This window comes from Sardina pilchardus, chromosome 4, assembly GCF_963854185.1.
Source record: "Sardina pilchardus chromosome 4, fSarPil1.1, whole genome shotgun sequence".
In the NCBI taxonomy this organism is placed as follows: Eukaryota; Metazoa; Chordata; class Actinopteri; order Clupeiformes; family Clupeidae; genus Sardina; species Sardina pilchardus.
The window spans coordinates 12,626,829-12,635,728 of NC_084997.1; the positions used below are offsets into that span (position 1 = coordinate 12,626,829).

Below are 8,900 nucleotides of genomic sequence, written 5' to 3' on the forward strand. Positions count from 1 at the left end.
TAAAAAGGTAGGCTTTTTGAGTTATCTTTTGATCATTTAAAGATGGTATGTAGGCTATGACAGATCTATTAGGCTACTTCAAAGTGTCACAATAACATAGGGCCTAGGCTACAGCAAGGCCACTGTTGTAAAATATTTGTTTTTCCATGATTGGCTCAATATAGCCTAGGCCTACTTACATCCCTGGTTGCAGTATGTGATTTAATCAATCAAATTAAATGTAATTTAAATCTACTTTTCCTTAATTTTCTCTGCCCATTATTGCCTCTGTATTTGTTTGGAGGGAATTTAGGACGTAGCCTACTCCCACCTATCCAATTGCATGGCTCGTTAAAACTGTCCAATAGCTATATGCCTTGGTGGACCAGCACAAAGCACAAATTTGAAAGTGCAAAGCACAAATTTGAAGCACAAATTTGAAAGTGCTGACTTGAATGACTGAAGAGGAACTTATGCTGCCAAGAGATATTAACCATAGTTATCGCATGGCATGTGGCCAAGCTGGAGTGACATTGCCTCTGTTCTCCGGTTGGAGTCAACTGGCTAACGTTAGCTAATACAGATGAGCAGTCGACTGGGCGACCGAGGCTGCCAGTAACTGATTCAGCCAGACTAGCAAGGGGACGTGGATTTTTGAGTTACGCTGAATTACAACTGATGACCAACATGATGATTACCCTTACATAGATTCTGGTATGTATAACATCTTCAGCGTTCAGTGGTTATTTGATATGTACTAATTTGCTCACAAGGTGACTGCAACGTTTGGATCTTGGGCAACTAGCAGTAACGTTAACGTTCTGCAAAGCTAACTTAGCCTCTCTGGCGTGGCATCTCTTCCTATGGCCAGCAGTAACGACGTCAGACACGTGTCAGATTTTGTGGGTATTTTTCCCAAACAAGACCCGACACGAAGGTAAAATTGTTTTGTTACAGCTTAGCTCGTTTCAGTATTTTCACGTGAACTGAAGTGATCGTTAGCTGACCATCTTGATTGTTGAAACTAAACGTTCCAGGGCAGGTTTCGTGCGAGCTAACCTTTGCCAACAATCCAATTCGTCTTCTTAACATGCTAACCATATAATAAAACCACTGTTTATTAGCAGTGAAACGCTACGTGACCTTAGTGCTCTGTTGGTATGTTTTCTCAGGTTTTGGATCAGGTGCAACGTGTTTGTTTATGTCCATTTGTTTCGGCGACTGCACAGACAGTGTAAATTGCGTTGCATGTCATCAAAGTCTTCTTTATCACATCGTATGCTTACATTATTGAATGCCAATGGCATCCTCTAGCGATGTGATTCGTGGCTCGGACGTAATGTAATGTTAGAAGGGTGAGCCTAACCAAGTGCTACACAGATGCAAGTCGCGCGGCAATATTGCAACTAGGCATCTCGCACGGTGATTGTAAATGTGTCCTTCAAACAAAGTGGCATAAAGATCCATCGTAGTGTTTTATGTAATTTCAGCGAACCGAAACGGTTTGCTCAACAACTTGCATATGAATGGCTCTGTGTGCTGGCCCTGTCAAATAGCACGTATAAATCTCAACATCTGTCGGTTTTGGGTACAGGTGAAGTGAAGGAACCCCATTGATCGGTCCCTTTATCCAACCCTAATGGGATAGACTTTATCAAGCCATATAACACCTCACTATTGCCATTAAAGACACAATCCCCACAGATCGTATTAATCAATTAGATAATCGCTTGATGCAACGTTGATCCTAAGCTGTCAGTGCTTAGACAGTATGTTTACTTGCCTACGTTAACCAGCTATCTGATTCGCCTTGGCCTGTCACTGCAGCAACAGCTATACATTAATCATAAGCTGGACATCACTAGGAAAAACACACTAGCTGTAATATCATGGTTGAGTTCTGCTAGGTCTGTGCACATGTGTTTTTATTGGATTTTGCATCCCTATGACTCCCCAGTGGTTCTCCCAAAGTCTTGTTTGTTTAAACAATAAACTAATGATGGGTTTTAAATCCCATGCTCAGTACTTAACCTGTCATTGAAAAACGCCTGGCTTGGTGGATTAAATCAGCGGTTGCAATGTTGTCGTGATCAGCAAACAAGCATAGCCTGAATCTAGACCATGCAGTGGTGGTTGAGATATTGGGCTATTATGTGCTTAGGTGGTGCTGGGAAAGCCGGACTTGTACTTTCAGTTCCCTGGCCTTCATTAGAAGGACTCCCACTGGCTGTTTCACAAGCAAATCAATATGGGGAGATGTATGGGAGGTCCCCACGCCCTATGACTTTTCAAAGCAATTAGTTAGCTGCACTCTAAATTGGGCCATTGCTAATCATTCAATGTCAGGGACTGAGTTTTTTTTTTCTGTTACAGTTGACATCAGTACATTGGGTAGCCATTTTAAATGTTTTTAGTGTAATTTTGTGTTGGCCCATTCTTTTTAGACATAAGGCCATCAGGCCATCATAATCCTCTGAACTTTTATGATGTATTTGCACATTAATTCACAGCCATCAGGGAGCAGACTTGCCAAAATAGGGCAGATCTGGATGCATGATGTACTGCAACCATACAGCCGTGTGGTGCTGAGTGTCACTATGTGGTGAAGCTCAGAGTTAGCCATTTATTTGTGTTTTAAGACCTCATCGTTGCATCTAATGGTTATAGTGTGTGTGTGTGTTTGAGAGAGAGACACAGAGAGACATAGAGAGCAAGAGTGAGAATGAGAATGTAGGCTTATGTGTTCAGCTCTTGAAGAAGAGAGAACAACTTGAACTGAGTGTCGTCCTTGAGCTGCAGCCTTCCTCCTTGCTGTTGGCTGCTACAGCTAGCCAAGGAAGCTAATTAGAAGTGGAACATAATGCATCAGAGATCAGTCAGATATGTTGGCAGGAGTGGGTGAAGACAGGTGATTGGCCGGTTGTCAAAAGAAACGCAGTAGGGCCCTCCCAAGTGAGCGTGCGTGCTGGAATCCCCAAAGAGAGTCACGGCGAGTGGAGAGGCTCGCTCACATAGGGGCATCATAAGATCAAAATAAATCCACACCATCTGCTCACTTCCACCCTGCCATCCTCTCCTCCCTCTCTTCCTCCCTCTTCTCTGTTCTCCTCCTTTCTCTCTCTCTCTTACTCTGTCGGGCTGTCATAGTTCTCTCACGGCATCTCTCATCCTGTATGTCTTTCTCCCTCTCTCTCTTTCCCTCTTTGTCAGTCTTTCTCTCTCTCCATCTCTCTTCCTCTGTTTTTTTAAGCAGGCCTTGCATTCAGCTTATCCTCCCTACCCCACCATCTTTTTGAGAGCCAGATTGGTTTTGTAAGAAGTAAGAACCCTAGTAGTCTCTCTCTCTCTCTCTCTCTCTCTCTCTCTCTCTCTCTCTCTCTCTCTCCCCCCCCCCCCCCCCTCTTATGCTAAAACTAATTGAAATGAATTCCAGCAGCTCTGGCTAACGGAGCGATTGAGAAGCTATTGACACAAGCGCTGTGTTGTCGACTCAACGACGCTACGCTGGGCTTGTGTAAGTCTCTCTTCCCCTGTTATGTGCTGCTTACAGTACAGAGAGAGCGTCCAGGGCCTATTTTTAACCTCATTGTTAAAAAAGGCGTTCATTGCCTTGACTACTCCTAATCCTGGGCCATCTGCAGTATCTCCATATGGAGCCACTCTCCCACCTCTTTTTTTCCCCCCAGAAGTGGCAGATCTCCAAATGTGTTGCTTTCCTCAAAACAGGCCATGGCTGGGAATCAGAGATCCAGGAAACCTTTTGAGCGTTATTTTTTATTTATTTCAAGATGGAAAAGAAAGAAAAGTTTCATCGTCAGTATTGGTCAACATTCTGAGGGTGGCTAAATGTATCATCAGCTTGAGATTTTGAATGTACATTGCAGGCTGTTCTGTCTGACTGGATGTTAAAAGCTTAGCTTTAGCCTGCAGGCTTCCTCCAATGGCATGTATTCACCAATCAGCTTATTTGGACTTTTTGATGGGAGAACATGGAGCAGACTCAGTGGTGTTTACACAAGTCAAATCTTTGAAATATTCGACTCATTTCCTCCTAAAGTTAGAAATAGTCATCCACTGCCCTTCTAATAACCGAAGTTAAATTACATTTTGGCAGAGTCCTCCAGAATTGGGACATTCCCTCTTTGGATCATTTTAATGTCCTATGAAACCACAACGCTGTCTATGAAACTTGTTTGATTTTTCCCACTGCAGTCAGGTCCCTGCTCTAGGACAAGTGGAATACTGATATGTAATTGCAGAACCAAGATTCACCTTTACCAGCTTCCTCCATCTCTTAATGCCTTTGCTGTTCCCCTTGGCTGTGTCCAGTGCATGTCTATGGCTGTAGATTGGGCAGTAGAGGGAGCGGATATCAGCTTCTCTGCATGTGTTGCCTGCCTGGTTAGTCACCACTCGATGCCAGTGAGCGGATTCATATCTCCATGGTGTCCTTTGGGCTTGTTGTCACTGAGCCTCGCTATTACTTTCTGAAGATGAATTGTCGGCATTCTTTTCAAGCCAGTTGACATTCATCAGCTTGTCTCAGCCCTCCCCCTTTTGTTATCCTTTGGTTGGAATGGATCGAAAGTGGAGGTGGAGGTGGTGGTTTGGTGAGGGGCGAGGTGGTGGTGTGGTGAGGGGGGAGTGGTGGTGGTTTGATGAGGGGAGTGGGCTCTTGTCCTGCCCCCGTCTCCTAGTGCAGCGGAGCGTGAGCCTCCGAGGCTCTTGAGGCTCTGACTCACCAGCTGACTTGGCACGATCGAACCGAGGTGTGAGGCGGGAAGCCTGCGTGAGCGAGCGCCAGGGAGACGGGAGCAGTCTAGCGAGCCGCAGTTCACCGAAGGGCCAAGCGGAGAACGCCAGAGCAGGGAAAAGGCTTCTCACACACGGGAGCACCGAGAACTCTACACATGAGTGGTATTGGACATGTGAGGTGTGTTTAGTTGTTTATTATTCGTTATGGATTATGATTATTTTTGATGGATGACCATTTGATTGGTGGACATTGTACAGTATGTGGTGTCTTCTCTTTTGGAAGTAGGAGAATGGTTATTGTTATTCTGTGGAGAGGCTGCATTTCTGCTTTTTTGCTCATGGTAGGAAAATCTGTGTTGCTGAGTCAGTTGAATGTCTTGAACAGAGTAGTGCTGCTGAGTTGCGCTTTTTTACTTGGTGTACTTCTACGCTACTTGTTGCCATTCCACTCTTCGAGACTCAATGAGAGGATTTCCTCAACAGGTTGCAGTAATGTAAACAGACATGTGCATTTAACCATAAGGGAGCTTTCCAATGTCACAGGTGCGCAGCATTAGCCAGCCACTCTCGATACGGATTTGCGAGTCAAATCACGTTGTCAGGTGACGGTTGTGGTTCATTTGGATGTGCCACTACGTTTATCTAGACGCGAGATACACCCAGGCGTGCCTCGGCGAGCGTGAGTGAGTCACGCCTGTCCCCCAACATTACTTCCCCAGAGGCGAACAGGCCTGTTCTTCACGTCCCTTTGATGTGGCTGGTCTTAAGCCCCGGCGACATTTGCTGATTTGTTCCGCTCTGCTCTGCTGTTCCCTCTGCACTGGCTGACGCCTTTTAGTGGCTCCATCAAGGCCCCCCCGCTGGAGAAGTGTGTTTGATCGCTGAGCAGGATGTGGGCCAATCAATACGCGTCTCACCTGGCTTATGATTACCTGTGGACTTCAGTCTGATGGCGCCGCTCCCACGCCCAGAGAGCACACAAGAGGCTGTGCTGTGTTGCAGCTGCTGTCTCTTAATGCTGTGTGTAACTCTCGCACTAGGTTAGCAGTTAATCTCGGTATGTCATGCTTTTGGACTCCTCGTTTGTGGATCCATGAGGGGGAAAAGGGTAATGTGTAACTTTGGTCTGCTGAGCTTTTCTGTTTAATTTGGGGATGAACTCACAATCAGCCTACAGTCGTAGAAGTTGTCACTGTTTGACTGATCCACAGTTGCTGTTTTCAATTTAACGGCACATTTGCGGGCTGTAACTTTCATTTGTCAGATTTTGATTTGCTGATTGCTACTACCTTCCTTGGCCCATTCAACCAGCATTTTGCCTCCCGTCTGCAGAATTTAGCAAGCATCCTGTAAGTACTCTTTACGTTTTTGCTTAATACAGGGTTTCTTAAGAATTCTGTAGGCTACTATTAAATCATATTAATTTTAGACCTGAATAAGTCTAGGCTATATGTTGCAATCTTACACACTACAGTAGGTCTTAAATGCGGTTACGCTTAAATACACTTAAACACTTTTGCAAACCCAGGGCTCCCTTGAAAAAGAGATGTAAGATCTCAATGGGACTCACCTGAAAATAAAGGATAAATAAATTGTAGTTCTTCATGGCAATGATACAGATACAGTAATACAATGTAATACAACTCTAAAAATTTTTGTTGAACTGATAGCTGATAACAACTTAGGCTTATGCAGAAATTCAGAGAAGAATTTTAGTTACTTTGCTTATAATTCTGGGACTAATTTTCCATTATATATTTTTTGCTACTGGATGTGAATTCTGTCTTTAAATTTCATACCAGTCTTTAAACTGACCAGTCTTATTTAATTAAAATGAAATTTAACTTGTTGAAATCTGCAGAGACCCTGCTAATAATATGATGACTGCAGATTGTATATGCTAGCAACAACAGCAACTTAAATAGAAGGAAGCAATGATGCTGAATGACAAACACAGGTTCCAGGCATTGCTGCGCTGTCTAGGGTTGAATTGGAGGGAACTTGTGTAAAAGCTCATCACTCAGACCACGTTTAGCTCTCCAGTGTGCCGTCTCTGGCTGGACGGGCGCTGTAGTATTGACTCCCCACCTCCCCTATGTGATCACTAATTATTGAGCGGCATCTCTGCTGCCGGCCAGCACACCAGCGTTCCGCTGCAAGGGGCTATGTTCTGTTTCCACCATCCCCAGCTCTTCCGATCGATGCACGTGTTATTGGGCCCAGTTGCCCAGCGTTTCCAGAGTCGAGGGAAGAGGACACACCCTGATGCGTGCGTGCGTGCGTGCGTGTATGCGTGTGTGTGTGTACATATGTGTGTGTATTTGTGTGTACATATGTGTGTGTGTGTGTGTGTGTACATATGTGTGTGTGTATGTATGTGTGTGTGTGTGTGTGTGTGTGTGTGTGTGTTTGTACATATATGTGTGTGTGTGTGTGTGTACACATATGTGTGTGTGTTTGAGAGAGAGAGAGAGAGTGAGAGGGAGTGTTTGTGGATACTCTGGGGTCTGTTCTTTCTATGGATGCCGACATGCTGTTGATATTGTGTTACTCCTTTCAATTGTGTTTTATATAGTAAGGTTACATCATCTCTATTTTCAAACAGAAGTTTGATCTTGTGACTTGTTGATGCTACGTTCACAGTGACACAGCAGGATTAGCAGTGTTTCCCTGCAGTTTTTCTAGTCTGTTGCATTACAGTATATGACTGTATGACTGACTGTTGGTACAGACAGAGTTCTCCTCTGGGACACATTGAGATAAACTAACGTTGTGGTCCAGGAGAAGCAGACTGATTAACATTGATTTTTGCACATTGACAATAATAAGCCACACAATATTCCTTAAAGGGATATTCCGCCATTTTTGGAAATACGCTCATTTTCCACCTCCCCTCGAGCAAAACAATCGATATTTACCTTGTTCCCGTTCATCCAGCCATTCTGTGAGTCTGGCGATACAACTTTTAGCTTCAGCCTAGCATAGATCATTGAATCGGATTAGACCATTAGCTTCTCGCCTGCTAGCTTCATGTTTAAAAGTGACTAAGATTTCTGGTAATTTTCCCATTTAAAACGTGTCTCCTCTCAAGTTAAAAAGTGCAGTAAGACCAACTGAAAATGAAACCTGCCGTTTTTCTAGGCTGATTTGACATGGAACTACACTCTCATCTGGCGTAATAATCAAGGCAACTTGCAGACTACTGGCACTACTACTGCTTGTTGTCTATGGGGACTATTTTCAGGTGCTGCGTACGATATTACTGCGCCTATGGTACGTTTGCAAGTTGCCTTGATTATTATGCCAGATGAGAGTGTAGTTCCATGTCAAATCAGCCTAGAAAAACGCCAGGTTTCATTTTCAGTTGGTCTTATTGCACTTTCTAACTTGAGAGGAGACACATTTTAAATGGGAAAATTACCAGAAATCTTAGTCACTTTTAAACATGAAGCTAGCAGGCGAGAAGCTAATGGTCTAATCCGATTCAATGATCTATGCTAGGCTGAAGCTAAAAGTTGTATCGCCAGACTCACAGAATGGCTGGATGAACGGGAACAAGGTAAATATCGATTGTTTTGCTCGAGGGAAGGTGGAAAATGAGCGTATTTCCAAAAATGGCGGAATATCCCTTTAACACTCACATCAGTGTGAGTGTTAAGGTACGCACAACAGGCAAACCGTAGAGCCTCTACCTTCTCCCTCGACAGGGATTGTAAAGCGATCCATGTGCACCTAGACTCTGCCCATAAGGACAACATATGGCCTACAACGAAGACACATACGGAATATTACAATAATTAGCTACAAATATAGTGTCAGTGTGGGTCACTCTGTCACAGACACTCCAGCCCATTAATAGCCTGTCCTGTCCCGTCACATCCCCTCTGGAGCTGACCGCACGCTGCATCATCTCGTGACGCGGGGTTCCCCCCCAGCTGGTCCTGCGTCGGACACCACAGGAAAAGGAAATGACATATCCTGAAATGTGGCCGAGCACAATGGACTCGAGCGATCGCTCTGGACTCCGGGCTTTGGGGTAGGATTGTTACGCGACGTTATTGGCTCTCCAAAGACGAATGTCAACTCGGAGCCGAACGGACCCAGCTCCTCAAGTCCCATGATGCTCTTCACAGGAGATGAGCGAAAAGGGGAATATTGTTTTAGTC

The 8,900-nt window shown here is 44.6% G+C and overlaps 1 protein-coding gene across 4 annotated transcripts in view; it reads left to right on the forward strand.

Annotated features, from left to right (window-relative positions):
- The first annotated feature begins 409 nt into the window (after positions 1-409).
- Positions 410-8,900, forward strand: part of LOC134078342 (hyccin 2-like) — a 46,609-nt gene continuing 38,118 nt past the window's right edge. Inside the window, exons 1-2 of one of the 4 annotated variants that reach the window (XM_062534206.1) lie at positions 5,761-5,842; positions 5,999-6,083. The gene's annotated coding sequence lies outside the window, so the exon portion shown is untranslated. Of the gene's footprint in view, positions 694-4,881; positions 4,913-5,760; positions 5,843-5,885; positions 6,084-8,900 lie in introns of those variants that run through there. The other 3 variants (XM_062534205.1, XM_062534207.1, XM_062534208.1) reach the window with 3 other exon arrangements.